This window comes from Geotrypetes seraphini, chromosome 15 (assembly GCF_902459505.1).
Source record: "Geotrypetes seraphini chromosome 15, aGeoSer1.1, whole genome shotgun sequence".
In the NCBI taxonomy this organism is placed as follows: domain Eukaryota; kingdom Metazoa; phylum Chordata; class Amphibia; order Gymnophiona; family Dermophiidae; genus Geotrypetes; species Geotrypetes seraphini.
In genome coordinates this window covers 26,335,961-26,353,022 of record NC_047098.1, presented here as the reverse complement: position 1 = coordinate 26,353,022, position 17,062 = coordinate 26,335,961, and the positions used below count along the sequence as shown (strand labels likewise).

The window sequence follows — 17,062 nt, the reverse complement described above, 5'->3', positions numbered from 1 at the left end:
AGACTTGGATTCTGTAAACTGCTTGGATGTTTCATTGTTCAACTAGTGGTTTATCAAATGCTAAATCGATAAAATGAAATAAATTTTAAAGGAATCCTCAGTTTGAGTGGCTATGGCATCATAACGTTTCTTGGCTATGCAATACACCTACTTTCCAACAGCCAGGTGTAGTGTTTGGCTGCGTGATAAGCAAGGAATCACTGACATGTGAAGGGGCAGTTTCCATTGCCAGACATATTTCATACAGCATTTGAAAGTAGCACTTTTAATTAATTGAAAGTCTTGTCTTGTCCATTGGCTCCCAATTGGTCATAGAATCACCTTTAAAATAAGGCTGCTTTATATCTAGATTATTAATACCACACAGTACTCAACGCCCACTCTGTTCATCTGGCCAAAATCTCCTTACAGTCCCCTCTCTGAAAATTATTGGAACAAGAAGATCTGACATATTCTCTGTGATGGGACCTCAATGGTGGAACGCCCTGCCACAATATATTAGAAACGAAAAAGACGTCACAATATTCAAAAAACTTTTAAAATCATATCTATTTAAAGATGCTTTTAATATTTAAATTTTAGTGAGATTTTAAAATTATGCTGTGGTTTAACTACCCCTTACCCTTCAGTTTTTTCCATTCTTTCTACCATAAATTGAAAATTGTAACTTTTACTCTTTCCCTCCCGACCCATGTTTGTATTTTATGAAAGTATATTGTTAAATTATTTGTCTCTTTTTATTATACTCTATTTTGATTTTGTACATCGCTTAGTAATTCTAATAAGCGATTCATCAAATTTATTAATAAACTTGAAACTTGAACTTGAAACTCTTTTGGGTTTCCTCTTATTAAGCTGCGGTAGAGGTTTCTACTGCAGCCTGGATTTCTAAATGCTCTAACGCTGCTCCGACATTCATAGGAATTATATGAGCGCCGGAGCATTTAGTGCCCCCCAAGCCATGGTAGAAACCCCTACCGTGACTTAGGGCTCCTTTTACTAAGCCGCATTAGGGCTTTAACGTGCGGAATAGCGCACGCTACATTGCTGCCCGCGCTAGACCTTAACGCCAGTGTTGAGCTGGCTTTAGTTCTAGAAGCGTAGTGCGCGGTGTAGCGTGCGGTGATTTCCTGCGTGCGCTAAAAACGCTAGCGCCCCTTAGTAAAAGGAGCCCTTAGCAAAAGAGGGCCATAGTGCTGTATGTGGGGGAGTCTTTGTGACTGGTCTGTTAACATATGAGGAGATGAATGGACGGACAAGGGATCGATGAAGAGCATCACAGGAAACTAATGTGGCAGACGAGGATTTATGGGGGAAATTCTATAAAAGGTACCTAAAGCTAGGCGCCTCACTTGCCTCCTCTTTTACAAAGCCCGATGAAGTGGGCCACTGTAGTAACTGCCCTGAAGCCCTTAGGGACTTAGAGGGCTTCGGAGCTTTTGCCTTGCGGCTTTGTAGAAAAAAAAAGAAGGGGTGTTAATCAGTAAATTGGCTTCAATAATGAACTTTAACAAGCTCATAATTGAAAAAAATAAAATGTAATTGGGAGATAGGCGGCTATCTTCTTAGGCCTATTGACGCCTAGCACCAAAGTAGGCCTGTATAAGGGAGGAGAAAGACTTAGACGCAATTCTATGGCACCTATAATTTAGGCCTTTAAAACCCTGGCCTACGTTAGAGGTGCCTGAGTTTTAAGGTAGGCACTGCTAAGTGCGATTCTGTAATGGGCAAACAACAAAAGGAATTGACCCCAAAATATCCACAAAGAAGAAAATCCAGAGAAAACCAAAAAAACTCTGTGGAGTGACGATGTTCCCAAATGGACTTTATTTGAAAGTATCAAAGTTCTAAAGGTACAGTAAAATCATCCACATAAAATAATTCCATCCACATAAAAGTAAATCATCTACATAAGAGCCTTAAAGGACCTAGTCCGCTAGGGATACAGGACCCAACACGGTCCGCGTTTCGACAAAAAGTCTTCTTCAGGGGTCCCTGGGGGTCCTATAAAGGTGAGTACGTGGGAAACAATTGTGTGGTGAGCAGGAAGTGAGACATGCTAACATTTACTTCCAGTTCACCACACAATTGTTTCCCACGTACTCACCTTTATAGGACCCCCAGGGACCCCTGAAGAAGACTTTTTGTCGAAACGCGGACCGTGTTAGGTCCTGTATCCCTAGCAGACTAGGTCCTTTAAGGCTCTTATGTGGATGATTTACTTTTATGTGGATGGAATTATTTTATGTGGATGATTTTAGTGTACCTTTGGAACTTTGATACTTTCAAATAAAGTCCATTTGGGAACATCATCATTTTGTAATGGGCACCTAAGTGTAATTGACATGCAATAGGCATCTATCCTTTTTAGAACATTAGAATAGCCTTACTGGGTCAGACCAATAGTTCATCTAGCCCAGTGGCCCGTCCTCACGGTGGCCAACCCAGGTCACTAGCACCTAGCCAAAACCCAAAGAGTAGCAACATTCCATTCAGAATCCTAATGAACAGCAAAATTCCGGAATCCCAAAGTGTAACAAAAGATTCCGGAACCCCAAAGAGTAGCAACATTCCATGCTACCGATCCAGGGCAAACAGTGGCTTTCCCCCCCATGTCTTTCTCAATAACAGACTATGGACTTTTTCTCCAGGAAATTGTCCAAGCCTTTCTTAAAACCAGCTACGCTATCTGCTCTTACCACAACCTCTGACAATGCATTCCAGAGCTTAACTATAGAATCTGGCCCATAGTTTTTATGGATTTAGCTCATGTCTTGTCAGTAGTAGCTTAAGATACATTACATTCAAGTCCTCCAAGTATTCCCTAGTTTTGTATATGAAGGAATGGAGGGTGAAGTGAGTTGTCCAATGGGGGCCACAGCAGGACTTGAACCATAATGTTCCCATTTCCCAGTTTGCTACTTCAACCATTCTGCTATATTCAAAAGACTTCAGCACAGAAATCATTCAAAATGTAAATCTTTTCATGCCTAAATTTGAATTATTGCTCACCACTTATGTGCCAAAAAATACTATTTTAAATGCATGCACTATTTACAGTAGCACCTAAGCCAGGATGAGCCGCTTGTTTAAAAACAAGCAAAATATATTTTATCTTAGTTTAATTCAGTTTTATTGATTTGATATACTGCAAATCTAAGCAGTTTACTGTAAAACACAGTTTGTAAAGTACAGCAATCAATTCCAGTAAAAAAAAAAAACCCTACAAAAAATTATGCTAGAGGAGGAAGAAAGAAGATTAGGAAGCACTTTACTAAAATCTCTTTAACATTTTTAAAGATCCCGTACTGAATCAGGCCTAAAGGTGTCAGGGGTGACCAGTGGCTTGGCACTGTTATGTAAATAGTTCTTATGAAACATGGCAAGGGTTAAGCAGGCCATTCTTGTCCATCCATCTTCACATCCACAGAAAAGGTTGCCTGCTTCAAGCGCTGGCGGTCCACGGGGGCACTCAGACACAAGCAGCATGTGCCCTGCTCGAAAACTGTTTGTTTTTCTTTTTGTCTTTTCAGTTTTGAATTCCCAGCTGTGAGCCACTTTTTTGTCCTTTCAAACCCCCTGTCTTTCCCCCTCTTCCATCCTCTACCTCTCCAACTTCCCTTCTTCCCCCCCCCCCCAACCAAAAAAAAAAAATCCTTGTTCACATTTCGGCTTCTTTTTCTGACTTCAAAGCCCACCTCAATCATTGTTCATGAGCGGCAGGCAGTGGCCCTGAAAGCGGGAACACAGCTAAGCAGAGTGTAGGTCACTTCAGGGCACCATGCCTGGAAAACTGAATGGAACCCTTGCGATTCTTTCCTTTCACGGTTCTGAAGCTTGGTTACAGCTCTTCTCTGGCAGGTCTGCTCTCACCCCACCCCTGTTTCCAACACTTTGGCACCAAATTTCCCCAAGAGAAAAAGCAATGTACTCTCATTTATATATGGATCTGATCTTTCAGTTTTGCATCTAGATTGATAGTTTTTATTTGCAAAACTATTTTCCATAGAGAAGGTAATTTTCTAAAGAATATTTTTGTGTGCATATGCCAATATATCTGCATAAAATGTATCATTATTAATTATCTCATGCTTAAAAGTACACCTGGTGCATTCAGGGACATGCCTGCTTGCGACTTTACAGTAGGGCATATTCGGGTGAGGAGTTTGGGCAGGGCATGGGTGGAATCACAGCTTACATATTTTAATAAAATACTTATGAACATGCTAACATTTATATCTGCTCTGGAAGAGACGTAAATGTCTGCACCTTCAATATAGGGACTATTTCTGTAGGATTTTATAAAGATATGTAGATGCCTATGTGTCTTTATAAACTATGCTTAAAATAGGCCTCTAGTGGACTTCACATACAAGTGACCTGTTACAAGTTACCTCCATAATGCCTGGTCACAGTGGTCAGTCTCTACCTTCTCTTTCAACTTATTGTTACTTTCTTTTTTTGGGGGGGGGGAAGATCTAAACATCATTTTAAGAATAATGGAAACAGCAATGATCGATTAGAATTCAGAAATGTGCTAGGATTAGAGTTGCTGGAGCTGAAGAAACAGGAAAATGCTGGTTTTCCTCCTTCCTGACCTCAATAGCCATGAGGCTGTGTATTAGTGAAGGAAATAGGAAGTGATCAAACTCATTACTGAGAAATTCTGGTAAAAGTAATGAACTGCCTCTGTCGATGAAGCCGTCCACGCAATGTGCGGCGGCGGCAAAAAGGGCGAACAGAATGCTAGGAATGATAAAGAAGGGAAACAGATCGGAGAAGGTTATCATGCCGCTGTACCGGGCCATGGTGTGCCCTCACTTGGAGTACTTCGTCCAGCACTGGTCGCCGTACACGAAGAAGGACACGGTACTACTCGAAAGGGTCCAGAGAAGAGCGACTAAGATGGTTAAGGGGCTGGAGGAGTACAGTGAAAGACTGGAGAAACTGGGCCTCTTCTCCCTTGAAAAGAGGAGATTGAGAGGGGACATGATCGAAACATTCAAGGTACCGAAGGGAATAGACTTAGTAGATAAGGACAGGTTGTTCACCCTCTCCAAGGTAGGGAGAACGAGAGGGCACTCTCTAAAGTTCAAAGGGGATAGATTCTGTACGAGCGTTAGGAAGTTCTTCTTTACTCAGAGAGTGGTAGATAACTGGAACGTTCTTCCGGAGTCTGTCATAGGGGAAAACACCCTCCAGGGATTCAAGACAAAGTTAGACAAGTTCCTGTTGAACCAGAACGTACGCAGGTAGGGCTAGTCTCAGTTAGGGCGCTGGTCTTTGACCAAGGGCCGCCGCGTGAGCGGACTGCTGGGCGCGACGGACCACTGGTCTGACCCAACAGCGGCGAATTCTTATGTTCTTAACACGTGAAGGCTATATGATATGCAAAGAGCAGCCTCTAATGCTTGGCAGAAATCTTAAAGCTTGTTGTTTTGGCAGAAGAACATAGTAAATGACAGAAGATAAAGACCCGAATGGTCCATCCAGTCTGCCCAACCCTACATGCTCCATAAAAATCAATCATTTAATTAAAATTGTCCTTTTTCTTAGATATTTCTGGGCCAGAGATCCAGAGTCCTGCCTGGTAGTGTGCTTAGGTTCTGTCTACTGGCGTTTCCATCAAAGCTCTCACCCCAGACTATCTTAACCATTTCAGCCATCAAAGCCCTCCCCAGCCATGGGGGCTCTGCTGAAGCATCACCTTAGTCCAGAAAGTGGCGTCCCTGATTTGTAGGGTTAAAAGTAAAAATAAATAGCGGTAGGGCTTATCTTTGGCTAGACAGGGATAATAATGACATTAGACCAGAGAAAACAGACAAATAATTTGCTTTAATGAGAGCGTGTCATGCTGTGCCATTCCTAGGCTAAGCAGAGAGTGCAGTCATCCACCAGTCTTATGTAGGATGTCTTTGGTTAAAGGCCAGGGGTTGTTTTTACTTTGTGGTCTGGTCTAACACTTATTTCTTTAAAACACCTAAAATTCCACAGGCATTCTCCAGCATCAACCCTCTGACTTTCCAACTCTATCATAGCCTTCCAAACACCTCTCCTGCAACTTTCCAGCACTGCTGCCCTTTCCAAATCCTAATCCCATTTCCCATCCCCTCCCCTTGTTCGTCTTTTTCATAATACACGGAATCCATTAGATCCCCTTGTACAACCCTCCGGCACTGCTTAAAAGGCCTACCAGCATCCCCCATCACTCCTAGCTACATCCATATCTTCAGCCCCTTAATTCACTTGCGCTGGTTTAACTCACTGGTTCTCTGTTACCTGCTCCTTTACAGCTCACAGAACTTAGCAACGTCAACTATACAGATTCACCTACCTTCCGATTCCCCTCACCCCCTTAATATAGGGTAACCATATGGCTCCAGAAAAAAAGAGGATGGTTGAGACATCCAGGTTTTACTTCTACTAAAAGCAATGAGTAAGGCGTACAGATTGAGCCATCTCAATCCGTCCTCCTTTTTCTGGAGCCATAGGGTAACCCTACCTTAATAAACGCAAACCCTTTGCAGGGCCACATTTTGGATTTGTAGGTACTTGGAGGGCCTCAGAAAAAAATAGCATGAGGTAAAACTCTTTATAGTTTATAAATCTTTCCTTTTGGCGAAGTCTTAATAATAATATTGTAATTTATAGCTAAAGAGACTTGCGATCAAGAAACTGTTTTATTTTACTTTTGTGATTGATAAACATACCGAGGGCCTCAAATAGTACCTGGCGGGTTGCACGTGGTCCCCGGGCCACAAATTTGAGACCACTGCTCTAACACTTCAGTTTTGCAATTTCCTGCGCTTGCTGTTCTGTTAGCTACCCCTATTCACAAAAAAGTCTGATCGATGAAAAGACCATGGAACTGGTCGACAGAAAAATTCCTATAATCCCAATAACCACTCTCCAGCTCCACCTCTCTGCTCCTTGCCTCTTTCTGCGGCTTCCAGTTTTTCGGCAAATGTAAATCTTATTTTCTTTTCCCTAGTAGGAAGGTTTTACTTTACGTCTTTGTCGGCTTAATTTATTGGATTAGACTTTCTAGTATCGGATTTCCGGCGCGCAGTGCAATATTGTTATCAAGTCCAGTTGCAAAGGAGAGCGGAAATGCAAACCGGATTGTGAAAACTTCAGGCACATGCTTCCCATTCCCTGCTGGTAGGGTTACCCTATGACTCCAGAAAAAGGAGGCCGGATTGAGACATCCGGGTTTTACTCCAGGCAATGAAAGTAAAACCCAGATGGCTCAATCTGTCCTCCTTACTCGTTGCTTTTAGTGGAAGTATTTACCTGGTAGGATGCAGCAAAACACCTGGGTATCTCCTTTGACCAGCTCTACACATGCAGGACTCCACCCAGAAATTGGCAAGTACCAGTTGATTAGATCAACAGTTGTCCTCCAAGGAAAGAAAGGGGCCAAGGAAGAAGAGGAACAGAGATAGAACTTTATCACCAGCGTCTTACTGTCTCTTGCTGCTTGGCAGTTCCCGGGACTTTTTTTAAAATTGGAATCACTGGGATTATTTTATTGTTGAGTAAAAGTGCTGGGGACGGGAGACATAAAGGAGGAACGTGGCATAAATACCTTTTTTTTATTTAAGAAAACGAGAAAGAGAGAGATGGCAACTAGAAGAGTAAACAGCTCCTGCTCGGAGGCATTAACTTAATTGATTGTTCTTCAACAGGCGAAAAGCTGTGTTATCATGTCACCGTGGCAACAACCCAAAAAAAAAATTGTCAGCCTGTTTAGATGAAGTGAAGCAAAACATTTTCTAATTTGTGGTGATGGTGGTGTTTGTTTTTGTTCCAAGGGGCGGGATCCATTGATCTATTGTTTGCATAAAACCTTTCTTCCTCTTCATTCCCTCTGCTTTCTATTTGAGGGAGAAGGGTGGGGGGCGCAGAGTGCATTTCGCTATTTACAAGGAATATTTTCGGATTTGCTTTTCCTGCTTTCATGCAACAACTTACTACAGAAATGTGAGAAAAAAAGTTTAGAAAAAGATGTTCATGCCAATTAGATTATAATAATAAACATTCTTCAGCCGATTTAAATCTATTTAATGGCAGCCTGAAAAGTATCCTGATCTGAAATTGCCGAGGACAGACAGACAGAAAGCTGCACTTAAACAAGAATTCCTGTGCAGAACTCCAGCTCCTTAGCTCTTGCTGTTCTGTAAAGCAGAGGTTGGAAACAGTGGTAGACCCAGTAGCAGTCATAGAGATGCCAAATTATCCAGTTTCAGGCTGGAGCACTCAGGATAGTTCTGGATTTTTGACCACCCCATCCTTGGGGTACTGATGTCAATGGACAAGATCAGGCACTACAAATCCCACACTGCATTGGGATGTAAGTTCAAGACCAGAACTGGCCACAAATCTCCAGCCTGGAACTAGGTAACGTGGCATCTCTGCAGCCAGCATGCGTGGCATATGATTTAGCATGAACTCATAGCCCTGTTCCCAACCCCTCTCCCCAACTAAATATCGCCAGTGAAGGGAAGGGAAAGATTTGGGATTTAGCTTGTACCCTTTTCAGGTGTAGCTCAAAACAAATTACATTTAGGTACAATAGCTGTTTGCCTGCCCCAGAGGCTCACAGTATTTACCTGAGGCAATGAGATTCAGTGGTATTGTGAGGGTGAATGGCGCCCCCTTCCCCACCACACCTGCTGCATGCGTGTCCCTTTCCCTTCCCCCATACCTTTCTAATTTTCCAGACGCGAGCAACATTATAAACTTGCTGCCTGCATCATATCGGCTATCCCTCTGATGTCACTTCCTAGGTGCGGGACCAGGAAGTGACGTCAGAGACAGGCGACACTGACACGGGCAGCAAGTTCGTAATGCTGCTCGCCCAGGGAAAATGAAAAAGATACGAGGGAAGGGAAGGGGTGCATATGTGTGCCAGGGGGGTGTCAGGAAGGAATCTGGGGGGTGGAAAGGAGGAGGGGTGCTCCTATCAAGACAACACCCGGGGTGGACCCCCCCCCCTGGACCCCACTTACTAGGCCACTGATGAGGTTTAAGTGAAGAGGGCCTGTGAAGGCCCTCCCATGTATGAATGAGTTTCCTTTTCCATCAGAAACCATATGCATGAAAAAGATCTGCATATAATAAAGGCAATTTATGCAAATTAATTTCATGTATATTCATTGTGGATATCCTGAAAGCCTGACTGTCAAAAATTAAAAAGACTAAGGGTTTTAAGAAAGGCTTTGACAATTTCTGGAGGAAAAGTCCATAGTCTGTTATGGGGGAAGCCACTGCTTGCCCTGGATCAGTATAATGAAATATTGCTACACCTTGGGTTTTGGCCAGGTACTAGTGACCTGGATTGCCCATTGTGGGAATAGGCTACTGGGCTTAATGGACCATTGGTCTGACCCAGTAAGGCTATTCTTATATACTCCGGGACCGACTTGGGAAACACTGCATTTGAACAGTGATTCCCAACCTAGTCCTTGAGATACACCCAGTCAGGTTTTCAAGATAACTGCAGTGAATATGCATGAGATAGATTTGCATACAATGGAAGTAGGGCATGCATATTCATTGTGGACAACATTCTTGAAAACCTCACTGGCTGGGCATGTTTATTGTTTATTCTAAAACTTGCTATACTGCATTTTTTGAAGTCAGATCAATGCAGTTTACAAGAAATTTAAAAAAAAAACCCCCAAAACAAAACAAGAAAAGAACTACAAAATTTAAAACAGGAAAGAAGTGAAAACATACACACCTCTTAATAGTAGGGTTCATATAATTCAGGAAGGGAGGGAGAATATTGGAGATACCGCTGCTAGTCGTAATCCAGATCCAAGAACATCCCGGATGCCAATCTGCTCATGACCCCTAAGCAGAAAGAAATTAAAAAAAAACAAAAAACTGTGATGACATTTAAATTGATGAAATGAGATTTCAGATTGGATATAGGCAGGTAAGGCATACCAAAATTTTGACACCTGAAAGAAGAAAGCAGAATTTTGTATAGTCTTATAGTGGGCTTTCTTTGGAGCAGGGAGAGAGAGACGATGGCCATCCAAGGACCGCAAAAGACGAGAAGGAGTATATGGGATAGGCCCGAGGACTGAGTTGAGAACCCCTCCTTCAGAGAGAGTGTGGTCTGTAATTGGATGAAGTCAGACCCCAAACCCACCAGTACCAACTGCATCTCTCCCTTAAAAAGCTCCAAAGTGAGGGGAGGCACGCTTGAGGGGTTAGGGAAGAAGAAATGAAAACCCACAAATATCTAGTTGGGCCTCTGCATTTTAATTTCTTTATGATGCCCTGTAAGGATGAAATATTTATTTGTTACAGATGAGGTCCACTACGGACAACTCTGAGGGTAATGAGCTTGGGGCTAGATTCATCTGTTTTGAAACTAGAAATGGGGCAAAAAAGCTATTCCTTTTCTAAAATGAATGCGTGAAAGAAACCAAGAGAAAGTCCAAAAATCAGACTAAAACGTCAAATGAACCTTGTGCACATCATTACACCTTATGTGTTGTGTTTATAGGTTAACCCTTTTGTATTGTGTATTTGTATGTGACCTGGCCTTGTTTCCTTTTAATGGATTTGTTATTTGATGCATGTAATGCAAAGATCTTGTAATGTTTCTGTGTCGTCTTAGTATCTGTCGTGTTCCTTCAGGTTGTCTTCCTTGCTTTCGTTGTACATATTCTATCTTCTGTGTATCTTGTTAGGGCTGGCTCTGGGGTGTGTACTACTCTGGCGGGAGGCTAGTGGCACCTGTCCAACTCAGCCATGTTGCCCCCACGTAGTGCTTCAAAGTTGAGCATTCTTGAGACGGAGGGGACAAGTGGAGTTGGCAGAGGACCATGCAGCTCTCTCAGTTTAAATGCATTTGGGGTTCCAGGTGGTGCCTTTTGAATGAGGCACCTCGGTGACTGTTCCTTAAAAGTGGTCCTGCATCTGTACATATGAATAGCCTTACTGGGTCAGACCAGTGGTCCATATAGCCCAGTAGCCTGTCCCTAGGTCACTAGTACCTGGCAAAAACCCAAAGAGTAGCAACATTCCATGCTACCGATCCAGGGCAAGCAGTGGCTTCCCCCATGTCTTTCTCAATAAGAGACTATGGACTTTTCCTCCAGGAAATTGCCTAAACCTAAACCCAACAGGAACAGGTAAAAACATACCTGTCCCTGTTGTATCTAGACAACTGACCCGTACATCTCCCTCTCCTCAATATCAGTTTTCTAGACCTTTTGCCCTCTCTCGTTCACCTCTCTTATGTTCAATCATTTTGTATCTTCTCTTAATCTTTTGTAAACCGCATAGAACTTCACGGTATTGCGGTATATAAACTGTTATTATTATTATTAATAAACCTTTCTTAAAACCAGCGTTCCAGAGCTTAACTATTCTCTGAATGAAAAAATATTTCCTCCTATTGGTTTTAAAAGTATTTCTCTGTAACTTTATCAAGTGTCCCCTTAGTCTTTGAAATTTTTGACGGAATGAAAAATCGATCCACTTGTACCCGTTCTACTCCAATCAGTATTTTGTAGACTTCAATCATATTTCCCCTTAGCCATCGCTTATCCAAGTTGAAGAGCCCTAACCTTTTTAGTCTTTCCTCATACGAGAGGCGTTCCATGCCCTTTATCATTTTGGTCGCTCTTCTTTGAACCTTTTCTAGTGCCGCTATAGCTTTCTTGAGATAAGGCGACCAGAACTGAATGCAATACTCCAGGTGAAGTCGCACCATGGAGCGATACAGAGGCATTATAACATTCTTTGTTCATTATTCTTAGTATAACAGTGGCTTACTCTCATCTCACTTTGGTGTCTGCTGTGTACCAAGAACTTGCAAAATACCAGTGTTCTGTAGTGCAGGCCTGCAACCAATGGAAGCGTGCAAGCCTGGAGTTTGTACTGAAAGTGAAGAGATGTTAAAAGGGTAAAGCTGCTTTGTTTTTGACGAGGCAGTTTGAGTGTCTGGTTTTTCTCTGTTTTATTCTTGTCTGGACCTGCTGCTACTCTCGCCACCCCAGAAGCGGCAGGAGGAAGAGAAAGTCCTTAAAAGCCTCTTTTCCACCTGGCTCTGAGCATGGGGAAAATGAAATCCATAACACCCACTCAAGGTTAATCTTCTGAAAACTTGAAGTGTCGGCTAGAGAATGACATGGAACAAATTTGTCCCCGTCCCCGCAGGAACTCAATTTCTCCATCCCGTCCCCGTGGCTTATGCAGATGAGGACGGAACGCAGGAATGGGGCAGGAACAGGAAAATAATTTGCGGGGACAGAATAATGAGCTCCCACGGGGATGGGGATACATTTGTCCCTATGTCATTCTCTAGTGTAGGCATAGCACGAAACACTGTCCAAGCCTCCGCTAGATCTGAGCACATACTCCTAAACTGAAAGTTACCACTCACCGGTTGAACTGCCTTTGGGTAAATACCCCGCCTCGCAAAGTATCCCTTGGTTTCTAGGAAGCGTACAAAACAGCATAGCTCAGGTAACACTGTGCAAGAGGTTTTGGGGCATGAATTGTAATAGGTGTCCTATAGTGATTTGGGGTCGCTGAATTCAAAACTGACCTTACGTTTTCGGTATAATCCTCTGATATTTGGCAAAAGAGCATTATAATGTTTGGAGTAAATGTTATAACAGTCTGTGAAATATTAAAACAGTTTCCCTCAAATTAGATTTTTAAGCTAAAGTGAGAAAAGTGCACGGATAGCATTGAAGAATGTAATCGAGAACTTTCTGGGGAATAGGAAGGCACCAGACTTTGTCCAAATGGTGGAGACGATGCTTAAAGCATTCTGTGATCTCAAATGCAAACATGCCACTAAAAAATTAATTTTCTCCACTCGCATCTGGATTTTTTTCCCCCCCGATAATCTTGGTAGTGTTAGTGATGAGCACGGGGAAAGGTTTCACCAGGACATTGCTACAATGGAGAAACGATAGGGCAGATGGAATTCATCAATGCTGGCTGACTATTGTTGGACATTAATTAGAGATGCTCCTAATCTCGTTTATAAATGCACTCCAACAGCAAAATGATTCTAGAAAATAATATTTATAGGAACTCTTAAATCAGCGCAATGCGTTACATAAAGACTTCTCATGCTATAAATATTTGCGATTTGCTCAAAAACTATACATGATAGGAGAAAACGGAGGCTATTTTAAGAACATAAGAACATAAGAAGTTGCCTCCGCTGAGGCAGACCATAGGTCCATCCTGCTCAGCGGTCCGCTCCCGCGGCGGCCCATCAGGCCCATTGCCTGAGCAATGGTCTATACCTATCTATACCCCCCAATCCCTTTTTCTTCTAGGAATCTATCCAAACCTTATTTGAAACCATTTAGTGTTTTCTTGTCTACAACAGCCTCTGGAAGCGCGTTCCATGTATCTACCACCCTCTGAGTGAAAAAGTACTTCCTAGCGTTTGTTCTAAACCTGTCCCCTTTCAATTTCCCCCAATGCCCCCTTGTGCTTGTGGTGCCCCTTAATTTGAAAAATCTGTCCCAGTCTACTTTTTCTATGCCCTTCAGGATCTTGAAGGTTTCTATCATGTCTCCTCTAAGTCTTCGCTTCTCCAGGGAGAAAAGTCCCAACTGCTTCAATCTGTCGGTATATGGGAGATTTTCCATTCCCTTTATCAGTTTGGTTGCTCTTCTTTGTACTCCCTCAAGTACCGCCATGTCTTTCTTGAGGTACGGCGACCAGTACTGGACACAGTACTCCAGATGCGGCCGTACCATTGCACGATACAGCGGCATGATGACTTCCTTCGTCCTGGTCGTAATACCCTTCTTAATGATACCCAGCATTCTGTTTGCTTTCCTAGAGGCTGTGGCGCATTGCGCCGATGCCTTCAGTGTTGCGTCTACCATCACTCCCAGGTCTCTCTCCAGGTTACTAACCCCTAGTGGTGTTCCCCCCATTTTGTATGTGAACATCAGGTTCTTTTTCCCCACGTGCATGACCTTGCATTTCCCCACGTTGAAGCTCATACACATTTTCATACACAGGAGGTCAAATTCCATAAAGTAAACCTCATTTTCTTCTTGCTCCAGGAAAAAAAAGTTAAAATTTGTTGCGCAGTGTAATCACACAATTTCCATAACCTCACCTACAGATCAAATGCAAAGAATACCAGGATTTTCGGTCGGTCAGATACAGGGCTAGCTAATCACCTGTCTTAAGTTGTTTCTAGCAAAAAGAGATCATACTTTAAATGCAATTTAATTACGATCTGCTCTTAGTACTTGGTGTGCATGAAGCTCTAATAACAGTCTCTCCTCGGGATACTGTTTGGAAGTGGGATATAGTTCTGACACAGACAAACCCACTGTGCTTCTCAATTAGGTTTCTGGAGTTGATGCTACAAAATGAGTTACAAGCTAGAACAGTGGCTTTCTGACCAATAACACGGAAAGAACATTGGCATTTATTTTATCTATTGATTCTAGGATTTTATGTTCCACTCTCCAACAGTCTGTGAGATCAAAGCAGATTACAATCAAAACATACACCTTAATACTAGTCAGATTATAACAGAACTAGAAACAAAGGTATAGAGACACCCATATACATAGCTTAAACTGGCAAAAATATTACATTTTCCTGAGATAGAGGTGGAAATGTTTTCTTGTTTATTGAAAGCTTCTAAACTGCTGCTAATGAGTGGGGGGAGTCAATTCAGACTCCATTTGAAGCCAGTTTAACGAGAATGGCACGGGGGACAAATTTTCACCGTCCCCAAGGGATCCCAAAACCCCATCCTGTCTCTACGAGTTCTGTCCCTGTCCCATTCCTGCAAGCTCTGCCTTAACCACACAAGCCTCGACCACATGGTTTTAAAGTGTTTGCAGTGTGTGCAGATGAGAACAGAGCTTGGGGGTCGGGGAAAATTTGTCCCTGTGTCGTCCTTTCAAGTTTAACCCATTCAGGCTTGGCTAACAGAAGGGGGAGCTTCCCAGCTGCCAGAAATTGATGAGGCCAGGAGGTCACTTGTATAGTAACTAAAGAGTTTACAAGGAAAGACAATGCAGATAAAAAATCCCTATTTCACCACATTAGAATATTTATTTTTGTAATAAACCTACTATGTTCTTTTTTTTTGGTTGACATTCAGTGTTCTTTGTGGATTTTTCCCGGGCTTAGTGGTGTGCATGCATGAATGATGAGAATGAATGGAGGTAGATGAGTGCATAGCTTTGGATAGTGTATATTTGTGAAAGTGATCACGAAAAAGGGTTCAAATGGGAGGAGGGAGGTCTAGAGACAGTCCATGCTGCTTTGTAATAGAGAAACATCATGATCTCCTGGGCCATCACCGAGCTTCTCATTAACTGCAAGATATTCATAAGAATCCCCCTCTTTTACTAAGGCGTGCTAGCCGTTGTAGCATCCACGTCTATAGAATATAATGGACATGTTGGCGCGCGTTTAAACGACTAGTGTGTCTTAGTAAAAGGACCCCAATGTTTTTTGATTCCATTTAGATCAAATTTAATTATATAAAAGGTATCGGTAAGGCCAGCTCCGATTGTTTGAGAAAGAAAAATATATTTTACGCCCTACAGAAATGCGTAATATGGACTATGTGAACCAGTAAGCGGGTAGGTGGACTCTGGGGCGTAGGGTGAGTGTTTGAGTCAGCGGTGGTACAACAAAATATTGTATGCAGCTCAGAAAGAATTTTAAGATGCTGGTGTATGTGCACTTTTCTAGAATTTTGGCATGTCACCCATGGACAGACTTACCCCTCCTATGACTAAACCACGATAGGGGTTATTAGCACAGGGAGCCGCGCAGCTCCCAATGCTCGTAGAGTTCCTATGAGCGTCAGGAGCAGCTCAGCTCCCTGCAATAATAACAGCTATCACGGTTTAGTCAAAGGACGGGTTAGACTTCCTCTGAGCTAGAGCAAATCTCATTGGGGTAAAGGCTTCACTAGAGAGATCGTAGGAGAGATAGAACGGATAAGACTGCTAAATAGAGAGAGGTGAAAAGAAACCAAATGCTCAGTGCAGAATTAACCAATAGGCCAAGTAGGCACGCGCCTAGGGCCCGAAATGGTCAGGGGGGCCCGATGAAGGAGGGCATCAACATTGTTTTTTCCAGCATCGATCGCCAAAGCGGGCCCCACCCCGATTGGCAACGCGCGCCCCCCCCCCCCATCGAAAGAAAGTAAGACAAGCAAGCAACGCGGGTAAGAAAGGCAACGGGAACTGTAATTGTGCAAGCGGTGCTGCTTGCCCAAAGCTTCCCTCTGACACAGCTTCCTGATTCCGCCTGGGCGCATGGTGGGGTGGGGCGGGGCAAAGGGCCCTCGACGAATTAATCCTGCCCTGCAAATGCTGGCTGGATTTTCAGACAGAAGACCATAGCTCTTTTGCATTCCAAAGTGTACACACTCGTTCACCTTCGTGGGAACGCAGGCTTGGAAAAAATGTTGGAAGGACTATTGGAAGCCTGTCACAACCTTAAGCAGGAACTAGGATGTGTGCATAGCTCCAGCTTGTTATGATGAAATTTAGTCTGAGGTGCATAATCACTATTAGGCCTTGCAGTTCACGGATTCTAATAGTGCTACTATTATTTATCATTTCTATAGCGCTGAAGGCGTATGCAGCACTGTACATTTAACAGTCAATAGATGGGTCCATGCTCAGAAGAGCTTACAATCTAATTTGAACAGACAGACAGGACATCTCAGGGTTGGGGAGTTTCTAAGAAGGAATGATATGATGGGTAAAGGTAACTCGCACTTTCAGCTAGCCCACAGCACTTTATAATATTTTCCTAGGGGTATATCATCAATCACTCTTCATAGATCACATACCTTAAAGCAGTGGTTCCCAACCCTGCCCTGGAGGACCACCAGGCCAGTTGGGTTTTCAGGCTAGCCCTAATAAATATGCATGAGAGAGATTTGCATATAATGGAAGTGACAGGCATGCAAATCTGCTCCATGCATATTCGTTAGGGCTATCCTGAAAACCCGATTGGCCTCCAGGACAGGGTTGGGAACCACTGCCCTAGAGCATATCTGCCAAGACTTACG

General features: G+C 43.0%; 1 protein-coding gene across 2 annotated transcripts in view; it reads left to right on the top strand.

Moving 5' to 3' along the window:
* CASZ1 (castor zinc finger 1) overlaps positions 1 to 17,062 on the top strand; it is a 623,486-nt gene that overhangs the window by 358,803 nt on the left and 247,621 nt on the right. The window lies entirely within an intron of this gene.